We start from the raw sequence: 27,644 nt of genomic DNA on the forward strand, positions 1-27,644 counted from the left end.
CAACCCATAGGATGGTGGTCTCACAAAATGTCGTACCTTCACAAAGATTCGGAAGTCTTCTCACTGACCTTCCGAATCTTGTCTCAGATGATTTTGGAATTCGTGGTAGAAGAGGTGCTAGTTGTAAACTTAATCCAAGATTCCTTTTGACTTTTATCCTTTCCTGCTGAGCTGACTAGGTGCATGAAAATAAGTATAAGAACCAGTTTTTAACAGAGGTTATGATCCGAGCATACACTCAATGGGATAACCCCTCCCATCAATATCATCATCAACCCAGAAGGGATTGTGTCCATTAAAGTTGCCCAGGATTAAAGGTAACCGTTCAACAAGATCATCAAGGTCTTTTTATATCACAAGTCTCTGCAGGAGACAGGTGTACAGAACAAACAGTGATGGTACGACCCAAGGAAACACGGATAGCTGTGCCTTCCAAGGGTAAATCAAGTTGGAAAGACACAGTGGGCATGTATTGGTCGGCTAACAATGCCATTCTGTCCATGTACTTGTCCATCACATAACCTGTCATTCTGATGTAAAGACCGAAAGGTAACCGTACTGGCAAGTTTCATAAATGTTTCCTATAAGGAAAGACACACAGGATGATATAAATAAATCACGGATTTAATGTCATCCATATCAGAATGGAAACCTTGACAGTTACACTGTATCAAAGTAGCCATTTTTTACTAGGTGGAGGAGAACTGGGCAGAGAACCTTTCAGTTTACGACCACATTGTTTTCTTTAGTAGAAGGAGATCTGTCGGTATCCGTGGATCCTGCCCTGGGTCGAGTGGGCAGATCTCTGTTATCAGACACAAATCCCAGCAAAGGAAGGCATAATCTTTCTACATCTCAGAGCTGAAGGTCGATCCAAGTAGATGTCACAAGCCAGGAAGTGAATCAAGGCAATCACTGTAAGGAATGATGAGGAGAGTCACGAGTAGATGTCCATTCGCTTATCCAGACAGGGCGAAAGACTCTTACATGGTTCAAGAGCGACTATGTTGGAAGCATGGAAAAATCTGTCTACACTTCTGCTGTAGCAGTGGAACATAGTGCAACAGTATATGTCCAAAACATAATTGGGACAATAACTTCCAAGCCCTGGGGTAAGAAATATTATGGACAGTTCATAAACACTGTGATTCCTTCACCGACTTAGGGCAAAACTGGTAATAAGAGAAGTGTGAATCACCATGATTGATACAGTGAGGATCCATCTGACACTCGTAATCACCATAGTCTATATCACCACAATTGATACAGTGAGGGTCCATCTGACACTCGTAGGAATCATGGTCTATATCAGCACAATTGATACAGTGAGGGTCCATCTGACACTCGTAATCACCATAGTCTATATCACCACAATTGATACAGTGAGGGTCCATCTGACACTCGTAGGAATCATGAGTCTATATCAGCACAATTGATACAGTGAAGGTCCATCTGACACTCGTATTCACCATACTCTATATCACCACAATTGATACAGTGATGGTCCATCTGACACTCGTATTCACCATAGTCTATATCACCACAATTGATACAGTGAGGGTCCATCTGACACTCGTATTCACCATAGTCTATATCACCACAATTGATACAGTGAGGGTCCATCTGACACTCGTAGGAATCATTGTCTATATCACCAGAATTGATACAGTGAAGGTCCATCTGACACTCGTAGGAATCATAGTCTATATCACCACAATGAGAACGTGACAAAGAACTCCAACAAAACGTCTCTGACTGTTCAAACCGCTGACACTGGAAATATCTGAGGGGATTATGAATATATGGGTGCACATTACAATTCAAATAACCTGCCTTGACGGAGGCAAATCGACTTGTGATACAAATGTCAAAATTAAGACATCTTTCGGCATCATAATTCCATCTTTACGATTGGAAATACAGCAAACATTGAAAACTCCTTGGTTGGAGAAAACAGTGAGGATTTCTCACTCGGCATTGTTCTTAATATCTCTCTCAATGATCATGCCTCGGAAGAAATTCAAACTCGCAAGGAGAGTAAATGAAATTGATATATCCCCAATGGCCTTCACTATGAGAAGGTGTAGATGTTTCCACAAGAATGTCTCCAGAGCACAACTTCCTCACTGACTTGGGGGAGTCAGTAAGCCCCTCTGATTCCTTTTAATTGAAAAATGGAGACATTTGCCCTAAGGATTTGTTAGACAAACAATGAAAATTAAAACAGTGGGGCAAGTTCTGATTGCAGTCGTAACAGAGTCGTTTGTGCTTGGTCACTTACCAATTAGCAGTTGTTGTGTTTTTTTTTTTACAATTTCATTTGTTGTTTCTTTCAAGGATTGGGGGATCCACTATAAAGAGAAGAGTCAGTGACCACTGTCTTCACCCACCATGAAGGGACTCACTATAATGACAAACAAGGAAACTGCAGCAACACCAGGGTTTCACGAGCACTATACCCAGCATCAAGCATAATATCTACACACTTGTTGATACTCAGTTGACCATACCCCAACAAGGTCAGTCGACCGACCCAAGAGGGCCACCCATCTACAGGTATTCAAAGCCAAAGTGGCTGTTGGTGAACCCTCAACCATCAGAAACCTCTCGTCTCCTTCACGGGTCACCACGCACGGCAAACACGAGGGTGGAAGTTTGAATCTCACGGAAGTGAAACTGAAAACACAGAACCTTCACTGGGAGGTCTCCTCACCATGCACAAGAATACACAGAGTGATATAATACACTCTTAAATTATCCCTTCGCTACATCTAGCCTGACAAATACACATGTACTACCAATATACAGATACACTGAATGGTATAATACAATCGCTGTATGTACCTAAAACCACGTGCCAAACTATTGAATGTTTTTCCTAGATTATTAAAAGTACGCGACTATTCCTTATATCAGCTATGTTCTTTTTAATATCAATAAATCGATATGAAATTGAAACATCCATCACAATCATGACGATTGGATAAAGTCCACACTGCACTGCCTTATGTATCATTGAAAACTTGTACATGTAACTGTTTCACAATATATGGATTATCAACCATGCCCAACCGAAAGAATGTCAAATGAGACAAAATGGCGCCTCGTCTGTTGATGTACCTACCAGCAGAAACGCGCGCTTTGTTCTATACAAATTTTGACAAACTGCATTACATATAGTTGCAGGATTGCTTTAATATAAAAAGAATTATCTGGAGACTTTTCCCTGCAAAACAAAGAGATTTTAGGCTACACTGCTGGAACCTTGCAGACTATTTTTAACACTGAATCTTTCTTTTTGTTAGAAGTAGGCCAAAACCCACCGTCTCAATGAAGACAGGTCGTCAACAGTTGCTGATTATGATAAACTGTTAAAAATATTCGTTAAAGGTCAGAACAAATCTCTGTAACAACCAGAAGTTAATATCCTGTCTTTTATCGCTTGTTGTTTTGTGAACTGATTTTCTATATCTTCCCATTTCAAATTACTAATATTTATGGGCAGCGCGTGGTTCCGTCGCTCTGGGCTCACAGCATGTCGTTATGTCTTCCAACAAACTACTTTGCACCACTTCTTTATTCTTCCCTGTTATTAACTGGGAGAGTAACTTGTGCTGGTGTTACGGTTCACACTTTTATCACTAATATTTACTACACATGTGCTACCCTGTATATGTACCTAGCTTTGTAAACGTACCGCTAGAGGGCACTATTCAATACTTTAATCACGGTCATTTGAACTTAGTGAGGTCTTAAATTGTAATCCCCTAACTAGAAGACTTAACCACCTATACCTTAAGATGTCGAACTTAGTTCTAAAACCTCAAACTAGTGTAGACCAAAAAACAACATAAAAATATACATTGGTTACCATTGTAAACTTGGTTGCCAAATTACAACGAATGAACGCCAGCTAACACACAATAGGTGACATTGCTCAACAAATAAAAATAGTTCGGGTTTTAAGACAACAGACTTACAGTAATAACTTCATTAAACTAACCCATCAAACCCCAGAACTCGCACGGATGGCTACTGAAATGAAACTGAATTAATATATATATTAAAATTTACAATCACCCAAAGTAATAAATATCAGAACGTGAAATGAAAAAACAAGGGTCGTCGCTAGCGAGAGGGTGTAACGCATTTTCCACCTTAAATATCTTTGGCCTCTCAACCAATGCCGTCCATCAAACTTGTTTTGGATTATTTCAAGTTGGCCTCATTACGCGTTAGGCTCTCCCCCTCTGCCATAATAAAAATGCCTCATGGGATGTACACAGCATAATAAAAACTTCTCGCAGAAGTCAAAATGAAAACGAACAATAAAAAATATTGTTTTATTAAATCATACCACCCCGCTCAACACTTCACAGTACATGTTAAATGTTTTAAAGCGATTCGTTTGAAAAAAACCAGCTTCAACGTCATCATCTACTTGTTATGAGTGTGTGTATATATACATTTTTAATTTAAGATCCTTCAGTACAAACTTAATTACTGGCCACACACCAAATAATACTGAAAATATAACTAAGTCCATTACTTAGACAGAAACAGTTTCACTAGTAGAGAAGATTAGTACGACACATGAACAGTTTAAAATTACTCAGAAATTATAGTTTAGAAAAACAGTGATAACACAAATCATGCGTCAAATTCCACACACTTTATTTATTTTGTTATGTCAACATACATAGATGATCCCTCTTACAAACACGTGCAACGCAAACTTTGAGCGCGCAGACACAGACCCCAAAATGGTACGGTGTCCACTCGTTGTTTTCGATCTCAGGAAAGCACCTTGTCTACATATCCAAAAATACTAATTTCGCATACTTTACGTGTCTGGCGGTTCTAAAAACGCCAACTATTACATCTATATGGTGATAATAAACGTATTACTCGAAAATATATTTCGAGATTATAAAACAATTATTCGATTAACCCTGTACAAAAATTAAAACAAAAAAAATATAAAGTAGAAAATTACAAAACATTTTGGCAGGTCACGCTTGATTGCTAAAACAGATTAATGAGAAATGTCGTGTTGTTTGATGTTTCATTATCAAAGTATTTTAAATATCGCATAATAAATTACAAATTGTACTTTTTATATGCATTATGAAACGTTGTCGAACGTTTCACGGACTGCTTCGTGCAAACTGACATCTAGTGAACAAACAAAAATGCAAGTAAAAAATTAAACAGGTCGATCAACTTATTATTTATGTCGTAAAATTAATGTATTAAAAAACTGCTTCTGCATAGTTGAGAAAACTGGTTTAGTATACAACCTATATGAATATTATTCATCTTACTATAGAGACTACGCCTATAACATGCATACCTCCGAGACAGATACACTCCACAGAAGACAATCAACATTTATAACATGCATACCTCGAGACAGATACACTCCACAGAAGACAATCAACATTTATAACATGCATACCTCCGAGACAGATACACTCCACAGAAGACAATCAACATTTATAACATGCATACCTCCGAGACAGATACACTCCACAGAAGACAATCAACATTTATAACATGCATACCTCCCGAGACAGATACACTCCACAGAAGACAATCAACATTTATAACATGCATACCTCAGAGACAGATACACTCCACAGAAGACAATCAACATTTATAACATGCATACCTGAGACAGATACACTCCACAGAAGACAATCAACATTTATTACCGGAACCACAACCATTTTATTTAGATATCTGCGTCACAGTAACATGCACATATCAGCCACATCACAAACCTAACGTTTGAACAAATTAAGGTAAAACAGAACAGTGTGACCAATTCATAGTGACACAACGTTCTACACATACATCAATACCAACTGTATACTGTACTAACTTCAGTATCAACTGTATACTGTACTTACTTCAGTATCAACTGTATACTATACGTTCCATACACACTTCCTATACAACTAACAATATTTACTACACTACATCTGTTAATGTTCATACAACTAACAATATTTACTACACTACAACTGTTAATGTTCATACAACTAACAATATCTACTACACTAAAACTGTTAATGTTCATACAACTAACAATATTTACTACACTTACTGGCTGTTAATGTTCATACAACTAACAATATTTACTACACTACAACTGTTAATGTTCATACAACTAACAATATTTACTACACTACAACTGTTAATGTTCATACAACTAACAATATTTACTACACTACAACTGTTAATGTTCATACAACTAACAATATTTACTACACTACAACTGTTAATGTTCATACAACTAACAATATTTACTACACTACTGACTGTTAATGTTCGCACAACTAACAATATTTACTACACTAAACTGTTGATGTTCATACAACTAATAATATTTACTACACTAAAACTGTTAATGTTCATACAACCAACAATATTTACTACACTACAACTGTTAATGTTCATACAACTAACAATATTTACTACACTAAAACTGTTAATGTTCATACAACTAACAATATTTACTACACTAAAACTGTTAATGTTCATACAACTAACAATATTTACTACACTAAAACTGTTAATGTTCATACAACTAACAATATTTACTACACTAAAACTGTTAATGTTCATACAACTAACAATATTTACTACACTAAAACTGTTAATGTTCATACAACTAACAATATTTACTACACTACAACTGTTAATGTTCATACAACTAACAATATTTACTACACTACAACTGTTAATGTTCATACAACTAACAATATTTACTACACTACAACTGTTAATGTTCATACAACTAACAAATTTTTACTACACTACTGACTGTTAATGTTCATACAACTAACAATAGTTACTACACTACAACTGTTAAGGTTCATACAACTAACAATATTTACTACACTACAACTGTTAATGTTCATACACTGACTTACAATATTTTACTACACTACAACTGTTAATGTTCATACAACTAACAATATTTACTACACTACAACTGTTAATGTTCATACAACTAACAATATTTACTACACTAAAACTGTTAATGTTCATACAACTAACAATATTTACTACACTACATCTGTTAATGTTCATACAACTAACAATATTTACTACACTACAACTGTTAATGTTCATACAACTAACAATATTTACTACACTACAACTGTTAATGTTCATACAACTAACAATATTTACTACACTACAACTGTTAATGTTCATACAACTAACAATATTTACTACACTACAACTGTTAATGTTCATACAACTAACAATATTTACTACACTACAACTATTATTGAGTATAAGAGTAAAACAGACACAGTTAGTCTGACAATACTCATAAACCCAACTGTAACTTACACAACTTTGTTCTATTCTTACCAAATACTATAAAATTAATAAAGTCCAATTAAAACATGTTCACAACTTTTATTTTTCAAATGTCACCACCAAAGTGCATTATAAAAACTAATTTTAATAGCATGGAACTGCCATATAAAACATCATCCTCATCACACCAAACCTGCTGGCCCTTTCAGCCATGGGGTCATTATAATGTAATTGTCAATCCCATTATTCATTGGTAAAAGAGTAGCACAAGAGTTGGTGGTGGGCGGTGATGACCAGCTGCCTTCCCTCTACTCTTACACTGCTGAATTGGGGATGGCTAGCACAGATAGCTCTCTTGCCCTCTACTCTTACACTGCTGAATTAGGGATGGCTAGCACAGATAGCTCTCTTGCCCTCTACTCTTACACTGCTGAATTAGGGATGGCTAGCACAGATAGCTCTCTTGCCCTCTACTCTTACACTGCTGAATTGGGGATGGCTAGCACAGATAGCTCTCTGCCCCCTCTACTCTTACACTGCTGAATTAGGGATGGCTAGCACAGATAGCTCTCTTGCCCTCTACTCTTACACTGCTGAATTGGGGATGGCTAGCACAGATAGCTCTCTTGCCCTCTACTCTTACACTGCTGAATTGGGGATGGCTAGCACAGATAGCTCTCTTGCCCTCTACTCTTACACTGCTGAATTGGGGATGGCTAGCATAGATAGCTCTCTTGCCCTCTACTCTTACACTGCTGAATTGGGGATGGCTAGCACAGATAGCTCTCTTGCCCTCTACTCTTACACTGCTGAATTGGGGATGGCTAGCATAGATAGCTCTCTTGCCCTCTACTCTTACACTGCTGAATTGGGGATGGCTAGCACAGATAGCTCTCTGCCCTCTACTCTTACACTGCTGAATTGGGATGGCTAGCACAGATGGCTCTCTTGCCCTCTACTCTTACACTGCTGAATTGGGGGTGGCTAGCACAGATAGCTCTCTTGTTAGCACAGAAAGCTCTCTTGCTAGCACAGAAAGTTCTCTTGTAGCTTTGAACAAAAAACAAACAAAACAACCTCACACACATAAACCTTAAGAACTACAGTGAACCAATTTCTTTGAAAACTCTGCAAGATCTTTATGTACTCCATGTTAAATAAATCTTGGTGGATATCTTCAAAGAATATAAAGGTTGCAGTAGTTGGTTATTTTAAGTAATACAGAGAGTTTCATGCAGTAGTTGGTTATTTTAAGTAACACAGAGAGTTTCATGCAGTAGTTGGTTATTTTAAGTAATACAGAGAGTTTCATGCAGTAGTTGGTTATTTTAAGTAATACAGAGAGTTTCATCCAGTAGTTGGTTATTTTAAGTAATACAGAGAGTTTCATGCAGTAGTTGGTTATTTTAAGTAATACAGAGAGTTTCGTGCAGTAGTTGGTTATTTTAAGTAATACAGAGAGTTTCATGCAGTAGTTGGTTATTTTAAGTAATACAGAGAGTTTCATGCAGTAGTTGGTTATTTTAAGTAATACAGAGAGTTTCATGCAGTAGTTGGTTATTTTAAGTAATACAGAGAGTTTCATCCAGTAGTTGGTTATTTTAAGTAATACAGAGAGTTTCATGCAGTAGTTGGTTATTTTAAGTAATACAGAGAGTTTCGTGCAGTAGTTGGTTATTTTAAGTAATACAGAGAGTTCATGCAGTAGTTGGTTATTTTAAGTAATACAGAGAGTTTCATGCAGTAGTTGGTTATTTTAAGTAATACAGAGAGTTTCATGCAGTAGTTGGTTATTTTAAGTAATACAGAGAGTTTCGTGCAGTAGTTGGTTATTTTAAGTAATACAGAGAGTTTCGTGCAGTAGTTGGTTATTTTAAGTAATACAGAGAGTTTCATGCAGTAGTTGATTATTTTAAGTAATACAGAGTTTCGTGCAGTAGTTGGTTATTTTAAGTAATACAGAGAGTTTCGTGCAGTAGTTGGTTATTTTAAGTAATACAGAGCGTTTCGTGCAGTAGTTGGTTATTTTAAGTAATACAGAGTTTCATGCAGTAGTTGGTTATTTTAAGTAATACAGAGAGTTTCATGCAGTAGTTGGTTATTTTAAGTAATACAGAGAGTTTCATGCAGTAGTTGGTTATTTTAAGTAATACAGAGAGTTTCATGCAGTAGTTGGTTATTTTAAGTAATACAGAGAGTTTCATGCAGTAGTTGGTTATTTTAAGTAATACAGAGAGTTTCATGCAGTAGTTGGTTATTTTAAGTAATACAGAGAGTTTCATGCAGTAGTTGGTTATTTTAAGTAATACAGAGAGTTTCATGCAGTAGTTGGTTATTTTAATAATACAGAGAGTTTCATTAGTGTCTCTTTACATCCTTTTTCAATGAAAGGCACAAAAACAGAGACAAATATCTTAGTATTGTGGTATTTTCTGAAAATTACCAGTTATAAGGTTCATAATTTCTATGTTTTAAGAAATGAAACTATATCAGTGTTTGTAGAGGTGAAATATAGAAAATAATTCTAATACAAACAGTGATTACTTATAAATACATTTAGCACCTGTACTATGAAGAGGTTGTATACCACAGCACACACAACTGTTTATAAAAATTAAAAAACATACAAGAAAATTACTGACAATTTCACTTTGATAAAACAACTGTTTTTCATAATCAAACTGAGTCACTTCTATCTGTATATAAAGTACAGGTTTTCTAATCAAACTGAGTCACTTCTATCTGTATATAAAGTACAGTGTTTTCTAATCAAACTGAGTCACTTCTATCTGTATATAAAGTACAGGTTTTCTAATCAAACTGAGTCACTTCTATCTGTATATAAAGTACAGGTTTTCTAATCAAACTGAGTCACTTCTATCTGTATATAAAGTACAGGTTTTCTAATCAAACTGAGTCACTTCTATCTGTATATAAAGTACAGGTTTTCTAATCAAACTGAGTCACTTCATCTGTATGTATAAAGTACAGGTTTTCTAATCAAACTGAGTCACTTCTATCTGTATATAAAGTACAGGTTTCTAATCAAACTGAGTCACTTTATCTGTATATAAAGTACAGGTTTCTCTAATCAAACTGAGTCAAACTGAGTCACTTTGATCTGTATATAAAGTACAGGTTTTCATAATCAAACTGAGTCACTTCTATCTGTATATAAAGTACAGGTTTTCTAATCAAACTGAGTCACTTCTATCTGTATATAAAGTACAGGTTTTCTAATCAAACTGAGTCACTTCTATCTGTATATAAAGTACAGGTTTTCTAATCAAACTGAGTCACTTCTATCTGTATATAAAGTACAGGTTTTCTAATCAAACTGAGTCACTTCTATCTGTATATAAAGTACAGGTTTTCTAATCAAACTGAGTCACTTCTATCTGTATATAAAGTACAGGTTTTCTAATCAAACTGAGTCACTTCTATCTGTATATAAAGTACAGGTTTTCTAATCAAACTGAGTCACTTCTATCTGTATATAAAGTACAGGTTTTCTAATCAAACTGAGTCACTTCTATCTGTATATAAAGTACAGGTTTTCTAATCAAACTGAGTCACTTCTATCTGTATATAAAGTACAGGTTTTCTAATCAAACTGAGTCACTTCTATCTGTATATAAAGTACAGGTTTTCTAATCAAACTGAGTCACTTCTATCTGTATATAAAGTACAGGTTTTCTAATCAAACTGAATCACTTCTATCTGTATATAAAGTACAGGTTTTCTAATCAAACTGAGTCACTTCTATCTGTATATAAAGTACAGGTTTTCTAATCAAACTGAGTCACTTCTATCTGTATATAAAGTACAGGTTTTCTAATCAAACTGAGTCACTTCTATCTGTATATAAAGTACAGGTTTTCTAATCAAACTGAGTCACTTCTATCTGTATATAAAGTACAGGTTTTCTAATCAAACTGAGTCACTTCTATCTGTATATAAAGTACAGGTTTTCATAATCAAACTGAGTCACTTCTATCTGTATATAAAGTACAGGTTTTCATAATCAAACTGAGTCACTTCTATCTGTATATAAAGTACAGGTTTTCTAATCAAACTGAGTCACTTCTATCTGTATATAAGTACAGGTTTTCTAATCAAACTGAGTCACTTCTATCTGTATATAAAAGTACAGGTTTTCTAATCAAACTGAGTCACTTCTATCTGTATATAAAGTACAGGTTTTCTAATCAAACTGAGTCACTTCTATCTGTATATAAAGTACAGGTTTTCTAATCAAACTGAGTCACTTCTATCTGTATATAAAGTACAGGTTTTCTAATCAAACTGAGTCACTTCTATCTGTATATAAAGTACAGGTTTTCTAATCAAACTGAGTCACTTCTATCTGTATATAAAGTACAGGTTTTCTAATCAAACTGAGTCACTTCTATCTGTATATAAAGTACAGGTTTTCATAATCAAACTGAGTCACTTCTATCTGTATATAAAGTACAGGTTTTCATAATCAAACTGAGTCACTTCTATCTGTATATAAAGTACAGGTTTTCTAATCAAACTGAGTCACTTCTATCTGTATATAAAGTACAGGTTTTCTAATCAAACTGAGTCACTTCTATCTGTATATAAAGTACAGGTTTTCAGGTTTTCAGGTTTTCTAATCAAACTGAGTCACTTCTATCTGTATATAAAGTACAGGTTTTCTAATCAAACTGAGTCACTTCTATCTGTATATAAAGTACAGGTTTTCTAATCAAACTGAGTCACTTCTATCTGTATATAAAGTACAGGTTTTCATAATCAAACTGAGTCACTTCTATCTGTATATAAAGTACAGGTTTTCTAATCAAACTGAGTCACTTCTATCTGTATATAAAGTACAGGTTTTCTAATCAAACTGAGTCACTTCTATCTGTATATAAAGTACAGGTTTTCTAATCAAACTGAGTCACTTCTATCTGTATATAAAGTACAGGTTTTCTAATCAAACTGAGTCACTTCTATCTGTATATAAAGTACAGGTTTTCTAATCAAACTGAGTCACTTCTATCTGTATATAAAGTACAGGTTTTCTAATCAAACTGAGTCACAGGTTTTCTAATCAAACTGAGTCACTTCTATCTGTATAAAGTACAGGTTTTCTAATCAAACTGAGTCACTTCTATCTGTATATAAAGTACAGGTTTTCTAATCAAACTGAGTCACTTCTATCTGTATATAAAGTACAGGTTTTCTAATCAAACTGAGTCACTTCTATCTGTATATAAAGTACAGGTTTTCTAATCAAACTGAGTCACTTCTATCTGTATATAAAGTACAGTCACTCTCTATCTGTTTTCATAATCAAACTGAGTCACTTCTATCTGTATATAAAGTACAGGTTTTCTAATCAAACTGAGTCACTTCTATCTGTATATAAAGTACAGGTTTTCTAATCAAACTGAGTCACTTCTATCTGTATATAAAGTACAGGTTTTCTAATCAAACTGAGTCACTTCTATCTGTATATAAAGTACAGGTTTTCTAATCAAACTGAGTCACTTCTATCTGTATATAAAGTACAGGTTTTCTAATCAAACTGAGTCACTTCTATCTGTATATAAAGTACAGGTTTTCTAATCAAACTGAGTCACTTCTATCTGTATATAAAGTACAGGTTTTCTAATCAAACTGAGTCACTTCTATCTGTATATAAAGTACAGGTTTTCTAATCAAACTGAGTCACTTCTATCTGTATATAAAGTACAGGTTTTCTAATCAAACAAACTAAAAGTACAGTCACTTCTATCTGTATATAAAGTACAGGTTTTCTAATCAAACTGAGTCACTTCTATCTGTATATAAAGTACAGGTTTTCTAATCAAACTGAGTCACTTCTATCTGTATATAAAGTACAGGTTTTCTAATCAAACTGAGTCACTTCTATCTGTATATAAAGTACAGGTTTTCTAATCAAACTGAGTCACTTCTATCTGTATATAAAGTACAGGTTTTCTAATCAAACTGAGTCACTTCTATCTGTATATAAAGTACAGGTTTTCTAATCAAACTGAGTCACTTCTATCTGTATATAAAGTACAGGTTTTCATAATCAAACTGAGTCACTTCTATCTGTATATAAAGTACAGGTTTTCTAATCAAACTGAGTCACTTCTATCTGTATATAAAGTACAGGTTTTCTAATCAAACTGAGTCATCTGTATATAAAGTACTTCTATCTGTATATAAAGTACAGGTTTTCTAATCAAACTGAGTCACTTCTATCTGTATATAAAGTACAGGTTTTCTAATCAAACTGAGTCACTTCTATCTGTATATAAAGTACAGGTTTTCTAATCAAACTGAGTCACTTCTATCTGTATATAAAGTACAGGTTTTCAGGTTTTCTAATCAAACTGAGTCACTTCTATCTGTATATAAAGTACAGGTTTTCATAATCAAACTGAGTCACTTCTATCTGTATATAAAGTACAGGTTTTCTAATCAAACTGAGTCACTTCTATCTGTATATAAAGTACAGGTTTTCTAATCAAACTGAGTCACTTCTATCTGTATATAAAGTACAGGTTTTCTAATCAAACTGAGTCACTTCTATCTGTATATAAAGTACAGGTTTTCTAATCAAACTGAGTCACTTCTATCTGTATATAAAGTACAGGTTTTCTAATCAAACTGAGTCACTTCTATCTGTATATAAAGTACAGGTTTTCTAATCAAACTGAGTCACTTCTATCTGTATATAAAGTACAGGTTTTCATAATCAAACTGAGTCACTTCTATCTGTATATAAGTACAGGTTTTCTAATCAAACTGAGTCACTTCTATCTGTATATAAAGTACAGGTTTTCATAATCAAACTGAGTCACTTCTATCTGTATATAAAGTACAGGTTTTCATAATCAAACTGAGTCACTTCTATCTGTATATAAAGTACAGGTTTTCTAATCAAACTGAGTCACTTCTATCTGTATATAAAGTACAGGTTTTCTAATCAAACTGAGTCACTTCTATCTGTATATAAAGTACAGGTTTTCTAATCAAACTGAGTCACTTCTATCTGTATATAAAGTACAGGTTTTCTAATCAAACTGAGTCACTTCTATCTGTATATAAAGTACAGGTTTTCTAATCAAACTGAGTCACTTCTATCTGTATATAAAGTACAGGTTTTCTAATCAAACTGAGTCACTTCTATCTGTATATAAAGTACAGGTTTTCTAATCAAACTGAGTCACTTCTATCTGTATATAAAGTACAGGTTTTCTAATCAAACTGAGTCACTTCTATCTGTATATAAAGTACAGGTTTTCTAATCAAACTGAGTCACTTCTATCTGTATATAAAGTACAGGTTTTCTAATCAAACTGAGTCACTTCTATCTGTATATAAAGTACAGGTTTTCATAATCAAACTGAGTCACTTCTATCTGTATATAAAGTACAGGTTTTCATAATCAAACTGAGTCACTTCTATCTGTATATAAAGTACAGGTTTTCATAATCAAACTGAGTCACTTCTATCTGTATATAAAGTACAGGTTTTCTAATCAAACTGAGTCACTTCTATCTGTATATAAAGTACAGGTTTTCTAATCAAACTGAGTCACTTCTATCTGTATATAAAGTACAGGTTTTCTAATCAAACTGAGTCACTTCTATCTGTATATAAAGTACAGGTTTTCTAATCAAACTGAGTCACTTCTATCTGTATATAAAGTACAGGTTTTCTAATCAAACTGAGTCACTTCTATCTGTATATAAAGTACAGGTTTTCATAATCAAACTGAGTCACTTCTATCTGTATATAAAGTACAGGTTTTCATAATCAAACTGAGTCACTTCTATCTGTATATAAAGTACAGGTTTTCTAATCAAACTGAGTCACTTCTATCTGTATATAAAGTACAGGTTTTCTAATCAAACTGAGTCACTTCTATCTGTATATAAAGTACAGGTTTTCTAATCAAACTGAGTCACTTCTATCTGTATATAAAGTACAGGTTTTCTAATCAAACTGAGTCACTTCTATCTGTATATAAAGTACAGGTTTTCTAATCAAACTGAGTCACTTCTATCTGTATATAAAGTACAGGTTTTCTAATCAAACTGAGTCACTTCTATCTGTATATAAAGTACAGGTTTTCTTACCTTGGTGATATAATACATGCAGATGTTCAAAAAGTCAAAATAATGACTTGAAAGTGAACTACATTTATTTATTTGCTCAGACAATGTAACCGGTATTAGTGAATACAGCACCTGTTTACCACATTAAATCACCGGAAGAAACATTTCACAAACTTGTTGTAAAATGTGATATTTATCTTTTTACATGAAAAAATAATTTCATAAAATTACCAAACGTTCTTGTGTTAAAATAATTTCACTACCATTATTAATGTAACTACTAAACATTGAATATTTCTTTATAAATCTACTTAACCCTCATTCTAAAAACAAAGGAACAGAAAATGTTCACACTTTCGGTATACTTAAGTTCCAAAATATGAACTATTAAATATTATAAACATTCAAACAAAGCTGCACTTTCATCTTATATTTCAGAGGGAAATTCAGCAAACTTCTCAAATTCTATTGTTTTATACCTCTAAACAAAGTTATTCTTACAAATACAGCAATCTATGGATGCCACTTACCTTGAGAGAATGAAATCAAAATAATCAGGCCTCAAGGAAATCAGCTAATATATAAATAAGTTAAAAACGTTTACTGTTAGATACATGTTGTTTTAAATTCTTCCTTACACATTGTTAAATAAATAAAGGTTAACAAAGTAATACAAATATTTTTTTTAATATGAAAGTGGGTCAAGCTTATAAAGAAATTGTATATTCCAGTTTAGCTAATCACATAAAATATTTAAGATGTAATTACTGTTTCACTTCTCACACTAAAATAGCTACCATGTATTTATACTGTACACACTTAGTTTCACTGGTTTTGGTTAGGCTATTTATAAACTTTCCAATAACAAAGCTGTAAAACATTTGTACTAGCTTCATGTTAATTATCCTATTTTCTAAATCACTAGAAAGAAGCTGGTTTCTCCACTAAACTGAAAGACATACTAAAGATAAACATAAAAAATATATTACACAGCATTTCAGTTCTCACTACCTGGTCTAAAGAATAAAGACTACAGAAGGAACATACGTTAATTGTTTATACTTACAACTAAATGATGCTCCTGTAATTTCAGTCAAAATTCTCCTGGCCTCTTTCCACTAGCTTGGTTTAACAGGTGCCAGTTCATCCTAGATAGACCAACAGCCACATAACTAGAATACTCAAACAAGTTCTTCACAGATAGCCTGAGGCACACCCTATCTTACAAAAACAGCAATTTGGGCAGTGACCCAAACACCCTACAGGCACAACCTGCTGTGGTGATACTTAGCTGCTGAGTCAATCCTCTCACAGTTTTATTGTTGATTAATAAGCATAAACCTGTGTGCTTTTAAGGACTTGTAAATCATGTGGTATACATTCCCCTACTAGTTTTTCCACATATTTCTAACGTTAATTTACCACCAAGCATTTGCTGTTCATCAAACAATAATGACTTTATACATTCAGATGCTGTGTACTATTAACATGTGGATGATAGACTATTAATATCAGATATTAGGATACTGAGAGTTTCTGTTTAACAATAACAAACTGGTGGTATTCTTCAATGAACGGTACACTACATATGGTAATCTGAACGGTACAATACATATGGTAATCTGAACGGTACACTACATATGGTAATCTGAACGGTACACTACATATGGTAATCTGGGAAAGTCAAAAGGTTATTTAATCTTCTTGCTGATTCCTCTCTCATAAGTATCAATGTTTGCATTTACAATATGAACATCAGAGATTTCACACTTCTATTTATAGCCTATCATGCTCAGAGTTCTATTTATAGCCTATCATGCTCAGAGTTCTGTTTATAACCTATCATGCTCAGAGTTCTGTTTATAACCTATCATGCTCAGAGTTCTGTTTATAACCTATCATGCTCAGAGTTCTGTTTATAACCTATCATTTTCACACTTCTATTTCAAACCTACTACATTCATAGTTCTATTAGTAACACAACATTCATACTTCTGCTAATAACCTACCATATTCATACTTCTATTAATAACACTATATTCACTTCTATTAATAACCTACCATATTCATACTTCTATTAGTACGCTATCATATTCATACTTCTATTAATAACACTATATTCACACTTCTATTAATAACCTACCATATTCATACTTCTATTAGTACACTATCATATTCATACTTCTATTAATACGCTATCATATTCATACTTCTATTAATAACCTACCATATTCACACTTCTATTAATACGCTATCATATTCATACTTCTATTAATACTTTATCATATTCATACTTCTATTAATAACCTACCATATTCATACTTCTATTAATACCCTATCATATTCATACTTCTATTAATACCCTACCATATTCATACTTCTATTAATACCCTATCATATTCATAGCTGCCATTTGATAACCTACCATATTCATACTCTATTAATAACGTTACGTTAATATTTCTGTTACTACCCTATCGTATTTATACTTCTATTAATGACGCTATGTTCACACTTCTATTAATGACCTATCATATTCATACTTCTATTGATAACCTGCCATATTCGCATTTCTATTAATAACACTATATTCACACTTCTATTAATGACCTATCATATTCATACTTCTATTAATAACCTACCATATTCATTACATTTTACTATTAATAACATTTATCTATATTCATACTGCTCTATTAATAACCTATCATATTCATATTCATACTGCTATTCTCATACTACTATTAATGCCTACCGTATTCATAGCTTCTATTGATGCCCTGCCATATTCATACTTCTATTGATACCCTATCATATTCATACTTCTATTGATAACCCTATCATATTCATACTTCTATTAATACCCTACCATTATTCATAGGCTGCTATTAATACCCTAATATATTCATACTTCTATTAATCATATTCATACTTCCATTAATACCCTACCGTATTCATACTTCTATTAATACCCTGCCGTATTCATGGCTACTATTAATACCCTATCATATTCATACTTCTATTAATACCCTATCATATTCATACTTCTATTAATACCCTATCGTATTCATACTTCTATTAATACCCTACCATATTCATACTTCTATTAATGACCTGCCATATTCATGGCTTCTATTAATAGCCTATCATATTCATACTTCTGTTAATAACCTACCATATTCATACTTCTATTAATAACACTGTATTCATACTTCTATTAATAACACTATATTCATACTTCTGTTAATAATAACACTATATTCATACTTCTGTTAATAATAACACTATATTAATATTTCTGTTAATAATAACACTATATTAATATTTCTGTTAATAATAACACTATATTAATATTTCTGTTAATAATAACACTATATTAATATTTCTGTTAATAACACTATATTAATATTTTTTTGTTGATACCCTACCACATTCATACTTCTGTTAATAACACTATATTAATACCTCTATTAATAATGGTATATTAATATTTCTATTAATACCCTATCATATTCATTCTTCCATTAATAACACTATATTCATACTTCTATTAATAACACTATATTCATACTTCTGTTAATAATAACACTATATTCATACTTCTGTTAATAATAACACTATATTAATATTTCTGTTAATAATAACACTATATTAATATTTCTGTTAATAACACTATATTAATACCTCTATTAATAATAGTATATTAATACCTCTATTAATAATAGTATATTAATATTTCTATTAATACCCTATCATATTCATTCTTCCATTAATAACACTATATTCACAGTTCTATTTCCTATCATTTATCCAAGCATATTGCAAACTCAAACAAAGTAAATATTTTAGGTGTAACACAGAAAAGCTACAACTCATATGTTTAAACCAGGTTTACCTAGAAGATGGGTTCGTATTTAGGACACACATTGAAATCAATGACATAGTTATATTGTTTGTGATTATAATGACATGCTTGATTGAAGCAGCAGTGTTATACAAACAAAAATCTTCCTGAATTTATCTGCAAAAATTATAAATCAAAATACAAGAACAGTTAGAAGACTATCATTCTATACAGGTCTAAAGGTTGTCTTAGAAAACATATGAGAGAAACAAAAAAAATAACACCCAATTAAGGCATGTAAGGTCTGAGGTGAAAATTAAGAATTGGATTGTTTTTACTGTTTTTACAATATAACCAGGACAGGAGAAGACAACCAGGTTTTGATGATCTTTCTGTACCTGGTAGAGTAGAATAGTTGGAAACACAACTTTGAATATTAGTTTCACATGTAATGAACTTAACCTTAGAAATGACATTAGTTGTTGAACAGGAATAAAGTGGTTGTAGTTACCAGTCTGCAGACTGGTTTTTTTACAATGATCTCATTTATGATGTTTGATATTTTCATCATTTTACTAGATAGGTACACAGATTTTAAATTTTATATTCAAATTGAAGTTATTAAATTAATTTTTTTGTGACTTAGAGATATTTATTTGCTTGACTCGCGCCTCTCAGCCAACAGCTTCATGTTTTGGTAGCAGACATCCAACATATTCATCACAAGAACATGCTAACCACCACATGTAATACAATAATGTGTCTAGTAACCACATGCATTATGACAGTCTCTAACAGCCACATGTAATGCATGTCTAGCTACCATATGTAATACAGCATGTCTACCAATTATACGTAATGAGGAACATTTCGAGTAACATTGCTGAAACAGTTCTGTTTATTGAGTAAGGTGGTACTAACCTAGGATTCAGTCAAAACAGTTCGGGTAACATTGCTAAAACAGTTCTGTTTATTGAGTAAGGTGGTACTAACCTAGGATTCAGTCAAAACTGTTCGGGTAACATTGCTAAAACAGTTCTGTTTATTGAGTAAGGTGGTACTAACCTAGGATTCAGTCAAAACCGTTCGGGTAACATTGCTAAAACAGTTCTGTTTATTGAGTAAGGTGGTACTAACCTAGGATTCAGTCAAAACTGTTTGGGTAACATTGCTAAAACAGTTCTGTTTATTGAATAAGGTGGTACTAACCTAGGATTCAGTCAAAACCGTTCGGGTAACATTGCTAAAACAGTTCTGTTTATTGAGTAAGGTGGTACTAACCTAGGATTCAGTCAAAACTGTTTGGGTAACATTGCTAAAACAGTTCTGTTTATTGAGTAAGGTGGTACTAACCTAGGATTCAGTCAAAACTGTTAGAAGTAGATAATGTAGAAGATATATAGCACTTAAAGAACAATAACACACTTCAAGGAAGAAGAAACACCAAGCAGAAGATGAGGGACACGGAGAATATTAAATTATTTGAAAGAAAGATAAGGCACCAGGAGAAATGTAACATGTCTAAAGGAAAGATAAGGCACCAGGTGGAAGATAAAGTATCTGAAGGAAAGATAAGGAACAGGTGAATGATAAGGTATCTGAAGAATGATATGGCACCAGGAAATACAAAGTATCGGAAAGAAAGATAAGGCATCAGGTGGAAGATAAGGTATCTGAAGGAAAGATAAGGCAACAGAAGGAAAATAAGGTATTTAAAGGATTAATAAGGCACCAAGAGAAAGATAAGGTATCTGTAGGAAAGATAAGGCACCAGGAGAATGATAAGTTATCTGAAGGAGTGATAAGTCACCAGGAGAATGATAAGTTACCTGAAGGAGTGATAAGTCACCAGGAGAATGATAAGTTATCTGAAGGAATGATAAGGCACCAGGAGAATGATAAGTTATAAGTTACCTGAAGGAGTGATAAGGCACCAGGAGAATGATAAGTTACCTGAAGGAGTGATAAGGCACCAGGAGAATGACAAGTTATAAGTTACCTAAAGGAGTGATAAGGCACCAGGAGAAATGTAAAGTGTCTAAAGGAAAGATAAGGCACCAGGTGGAAGATAAAGTATCTGAAGGAAAGATAAGGAACAGGTGAATGATAAGGTATCTGAAGAATGATATGGCGCCAGGAAATATAAAGTATCGGAAAGAAAGATAAGGCATCAGGTGGAAGATAAGGTATCTGAAGGAAAGATAAGGCAACAGAAGGAAAATAAGATATTTAAAGGATTAATAAGCCACCAAGAGAAAGATAAGGTATCTGTAGGAAAGATAAGGCATCAGGAAAATGATAAGTTATCTGAAGGAGTGGTAAGTCACCAGGAGAATAAGTTATCTGAAGAGTGATAAGTCACCAGGAGAATGATAAGTTACCTGAAGGAGTGATAAGTCACCAGGAGAATGATAAGTTATCTGAAGGAGTGATAAGGCACCAGGAGAATGACAAGTTATAAGTTACCTAAAGGAGTGATAAGGCACCAGGAGAAATGTAAAGTGTCTAAAGGAAAGATAAGGCACCAGGTGGAAGATAAAGTATCTGAAGGAAAGATAAGGAACAGGTGAATGATAAGGTATCTGAAGAATGATATGGCACCAGGAAATACAAAGTATCGGAAAGAAAGATAAGGCATCAGGTGGAAGATAAGGTATCTGAAGGAAAGATAAGGCAACAGAAGGAAAATAAGATATTTAAAGGATTAATAAGCCACCAAGAGAAAGATAAGGTATGTGTAGGAAAGATAAGGCACCAGGAAAATGATAAGTTATCTGAAGGAGTGATAAGTCACCAGGAGAATAAGTTATCTGAAGGAGTGATAAGTCACCAGGAGAATGATAAGTTACCTGAAGGAGTGATAAGTCACCAGGAGAATGATAAGTTATCTGAAGGAGTGATAAGTCACCAGGAGAATGATAAGTTACCTGAAGGAGTGATAAGTCACCAGGAGAATGATAAGTTACCTGAAGGAAAGATAAGTCACCAGGAGAATGATAAGTTACCTGAAGGAGTGATAAGTCACCAGGAGAATGATAAGTTATCTGAAGGAGTGATAAGGCACCAGGAGAATGATAAGTTACCTGAAGGAGTGATAAGTCACCAGGAGAATGATAAGTTATCTGAAGGAGTGGTAAGTCACCAGGAGAATGATAAGTTACCAGAAGGAGTGGTAAGTCACCAGGAGAATGATAAGTTATCTGAAGGAGTGATAAGGCACCAGGAGAATGATAAGTTATCTGAAGGAGTGATAAGTCACCAGGAGAATGATAAGTTATCTGAAGGAGTGATAAGGCACCAGGAGAATGATAAGTTATCTGAAGGAGTGATAAGTCACCAGGAGAATGATAAGTTATCTGAAGGAATGATAAGGCACCAGGAGAATGATAAGTTATAAGTTACCTGAAGGAGTGATAAGGCACCAGGAGAAATGTAAAGTGTTTAAAGGAAAGATAAGGCACCAGGTGGAAGATAAAGTATCTGAAGGAATGATAAGGCACCAGGAGAATGATAAATTATAAGTTACCTGAAGGAGTGATAAGGCACCAGGAGAAAGATAAGTTATCTGAAAGAAAGATCAAGCACCAGGAGAATGTTATCTGAAGAAATGATAAGGGGCTAGAGAATATTGATCCTAGGATAATAAAGGAAACAAAAGGGGTAAATTTAAATGTTGTTAACCTTATTTTTTAGTAAATGTATTAAAAGTGTTGAAGTGTTAGAAGATTGATCTGTATCCCATTAATTTATATATAATCACCAGCCAGTTGGTTATGCTTTGATTGTAGAGATACTAAACTGACAGGTATAGTGTAGATACTTCACATATATAGAAAGATTCAAGTTATTTGTTCTACTGGGCTGATGCTTTGTACTTGAATTAAACTTAGGTTACTTATTTATATTAGTTATAACCTTGCAGGTAAAACTTTGGTAAATAGATAAGGGATAAGATCTCAGCATATAGATGTTCCAAAGTCTCCGAAAAACTTGTATACCCACAAATAACAAGTTAAGGTTGTCAGATCACTCTATAAGGTGCTATTACACCTTGCTTGATACATTATGCTAAATTATAGTCACCTTCTTTAAAAACAAATGTGTTGTTGGATAAGGTTCAGAGAAGAGTAACTACCATAATTCATACATATATAAGTGGAAGACTTGTGAGGACATGAAGAGGTCTTGGAAGGATGTGATCAGATCTCCAAAGAACATGATAAGGACCAATGAAATGTGTAACAAGATCTTGATAGATCAGGATAAGACCTCTTAAGACTGTTAGAAGTTTGCAATAAATAAAAATACTGTATTTCACAACATGGGGCTCAATGCAAAGTTACAAAATCAGACACACAACTTCTGTTATAGAAATATTAATTTTCTTAAAGTGGAAGTTGAAAACAGGGTTGATTCCACATATTCATTATTAAAAACTTGTTGTAGTCTACCCTTCTTCTCCAACAGTCATCCATTTAAGTACACATAACTGTTGTTTTAATGAGTAGCTTACAATTTGTGAGAATGAGTTTATTTAAGTTCAAATGACCCAACATTTAGACATCAATCAGTGCCGTGAGACTTCAATACCAACATCAGACTCAGATTACATTATTATTATCAATCAGACTTAGATTACATTATTATTTTATGTATTCTGTTTATTCATGGGTGCTATAAGTAAAAACTGGAGTATAACAAATAAATACAAGTAAGGCAATTATCAGAAAACAAGATTCCAGCCAGTGACTCTGAGATACCATACACCATATAACAATACAAACAATGAATTCCAGCCAGTGGCTCTGAGATACTATACATCATATAACAATATGAACAATGAATTCCAGCCAGTGACTCTGAGATACCATACATCATATAACAATATGAACAATGAATTCCAGCCAGTGGCTCTGAGATACCATACATCATATAACAATATGAACAATGAATTCCAGCCAGTGACTCTGAGATACCATACATCATATAACAATATGAACAATGAATCCCAGCCAGTGACTCTGAGATACCATACACCATATAACAATACAAACAATGAATTCCAGCCAGTGGCTCTGAGATACCATACATCATATAACAATATGAACAATGAATTCCAGCCAGTGACTCTGAGATACCATACATCATATAACAATATGAACAATGAATTCCAGCCAGTGGCTCTGAGATACCATACATCATATAACAATATGAACAATGAATTCCAGCCAGTGACTCTGAGATACCATACATCATATAACAATATGAACAATGAATTCCAGCCAGTGACTCTGAGATACCATACATCATATAACAATATGAACAATGAATCCCAGCCAGTGACTCTGAGATACCATACATCATATAACAATATGAACAATGAATTCCAGCCAGTGACTCTGAGATACCATACATCATATAACAATATGAACAATGAATTCCAGCCAGTGATTCTTGAGATACCATACATCATATAACAATATGAACAATGAATTCCAGCCAGTGGCTCTAGGATCCCAAACACATTACATAACCATGTGAAGAATGGATTCAACCAGTGGCTCTGGGATCCCACACACCGTTTAACCACGTGAACAACGGATTCAACCAGTGGCTCTGGGATCCCATACATCGCATAACCACGTGAACAACGGATTCAACCAGTGGCTCTGGGATCCCATACATCATATAACAATATGAACAATGAATTCCAGCCAGTGACTCTTGAGATACCATACATCATATAACAATATGAACAATGAATTCCAGCCAGTGGCTCTGGGATCCCACACATCGCATAACCACGTGAACAACGGATTCAACCAGTGGCTCTGCGATCCCATACATCACATTACCATAGGAACAAATATTCCTACCTTGAATGTTCTAATGTGTACAGGTGTTGCCTATGAACAGACTGCATTATCAATTAACACAAAATCAGATGAGCACTTCATAGTTCAGGGTTGGATACAGAAAATACTGTTCCATATTCTGGGGAAAGATGAAGCAGAGAGCTGGCTAAAGAACCCACCGTTATTAAGCAACAGTTGAGAAACTGATTGTTCCCTCCACACCCACGCTATAGAACATTTTAATTTACTGTTAATATTACAAGGACAGATACAATCATTCTCATACTTGCAACAAATGGCTATAGTGTTGCCACATGTGTTAACCTGAATTACACAACATTTTATCACAAACTGATTCCACTTTCTCTAAATCTGACATAACCATCATTGAAAATATACTGGCAGCTTGAAAGACAGAATATAGAAAAATGGTACCCACAAAATTCCATTTCTTTCTGATAAGTTTTGGCTGACAAATGACTCTCAAAGTTTTGTTGGCATCCCATGTCTGAAATTGGAGATGAAAAGGTGTCCAAATGCTACAGTCATGGTGGTCATCTGAAGGTGGGAGATTTAAACCATAGAAAATCATTCTTACAGATTTTCTAATCATAACAAATTGTGTTTTTAATGAAATAATTAGAATATTTTGCAACTTGATACAGATTGTATACAATAAAAAAATAAATACAGGATGGAAAGAATCTCACCCCAGTCTACACCCTCACTCAAAGTATAAAACTGCTTCTGCCCAGAAAATCCAACATATGTTATATTCTGCAAACAGAAAGACAAGACCTGGAAGACAAAGAGCAGGCTACAGTTAGGACAGTTGTATTTCTCTGATTGATTTACACATGCAATGTGTTCCATTGGAAAACAGTAGTGATTAGCACTTCATAGAAATTCAAAAAAAGAACCATAAATGCCACAGAACATAAAGAATAGAGGGGTATCTTTTTACTTTTGATGGATGTGCAAGGGCATCCGTCAAGGACCAAATGGTCCCTTACTGTCTACGTGATGTGTGTTCAAAAGCTTAATATTACTTACTACTGAAGCTACACATCAACTAATACAGTGTCAGTTCAAAAAACCCCTTTAAATGTCTACCTTCCCACAAAACTTTATATTATCATTCATTGAAAAATAGGCTCACATCTCTCCTTGTTTATAAAACCAGGACGAAAACCATGAGACAATAAGTCAAACTGTATTTATTTCCTGGAGTTTCTTGCAAAGCAACAAAATTTCTTCCATTTAAGCACACAGAATACTGTGATTCATGTACCAGGATGAACTGTCCCTACTTACATAACTATAAATACTAGAGATTAATCTGGAGAAACATATACATGCAGATATCAGGACAGAAAATGTGTCTGGTTATAAAGTATATAAAAAAGTAACAAATAAATACACATTGATATATTACTGATACATTGATGATATATTCATATATTATTCACTTTTGATGCTGCTATTTCAATTTCCTCCAAATGAAAAACTCAAAATTAAGGACAGATAAATATTAGAAAATATGTATTGCTCTTCTAATCATTAAGAAGGTTCAGAGTCAAAGTCTGGATGTTGTGTGAAAAGTTGAGGTATGAGGAAGTAACACTGTTAGCTGTGTGGATAGCTTCACCTAAATACCGTTGGGAAAAGGATTTCGAGTTTTGTGTATGACTTAAACAGATAGTGAGTGTTTCTCTTAAAAAAGACTGGTCTTTGGAAATACAACACTAAATCTGAGGTTTGATTCCTCTTGGTGGACACAGTAGATAGTCCAAAATGGCTATGCTATAATAACACACACACACAGAATACTGGCCACTGTAAACTTAAAGCAAAAACAGTACTTTGCTTTTGTTTTAAATTACAAGTTTTACCTTTACTAGTTCAGTACTTGTATAGGTTTCAAACACATATAATTAACTTTTAAAAATAGAGCTAACGGAAACACGGACTACTATACTACATTTAATTTGAAATAATATCATTGATTTATGAAGAATCAGTATTATTATTATTAGCTGTAATACTACAAATGTTACCTCAAAGGAAAAATCAAACTTAATTCATTACTTTCTCTTTTTTGTAAAATTATAATGAACAGCCTAATTAACTTTTTGTTTATTATGCATTGAAATTTGTACGGTTTCACTCAGTTCTCAAAAACTTCTATAATTATCATATTAATACAAGTACCACTGAATAAATATCTTCAACGTGTAACTGTAACTATGAGTAGCTGGCTCCGATTAAATGTTAAAACTTAACATTTTTAGTCAGTGTGTTGACATGTTAAACACATTCACTCGTATAATGGATTTGTTCCTCCTACCTTCTGACACTCTTGTCCAGTTTTTGAACACAAAAGTTTTGACACTGTGCAAACACTTCGACAAACTAAGGCATTACCCAGTGGGTATGCAGTAAACTTACAGGCTCCCAACTCTAAATTGCGGAGTTGGATTCACCATGACAAACAGAACGTAAACA

General features: G+C 33.6%; 1 long non-coding RNA gene across 1 annotated transcript; it reads right to left on the reverse strand.

The window, feature by feature from the left end:
* Positions 1-4,650: 4,650 nt before the first annotated feature.
* LOC143241982 (uncharacterized) lies at positions 4,651-27,644 on the reverse strand. Its single transcript, XR_013022378.1, has 4 exons — positions 27,487-27,644; positions 16,507-16,588; positions 15,971-16,014; positions 4,651-4,882 (listed from the first exon to the last, which is right to left on the reverse strand). It is a non-coding gene; the product is annotated as an uncharacterized LOC143241982 (long non-coding RNA).

Source organism: Tachypleus tridentatus, unplaced genomic scaffold (assembly GCF_004210375.1).
Source record: "Tachypleus tridentatus isolate NWPU-2018 unplaced genomic scaffold, ASM421037v1 Hic_cluster_1, whole genome shotgun sequence".
Lineage (NCBI taxonomy): Eukaryota > Metazoa > Arthropoda > Merostomata > Xiphosura > Limulidae > Tachypleus > Tachypleus tridentatus.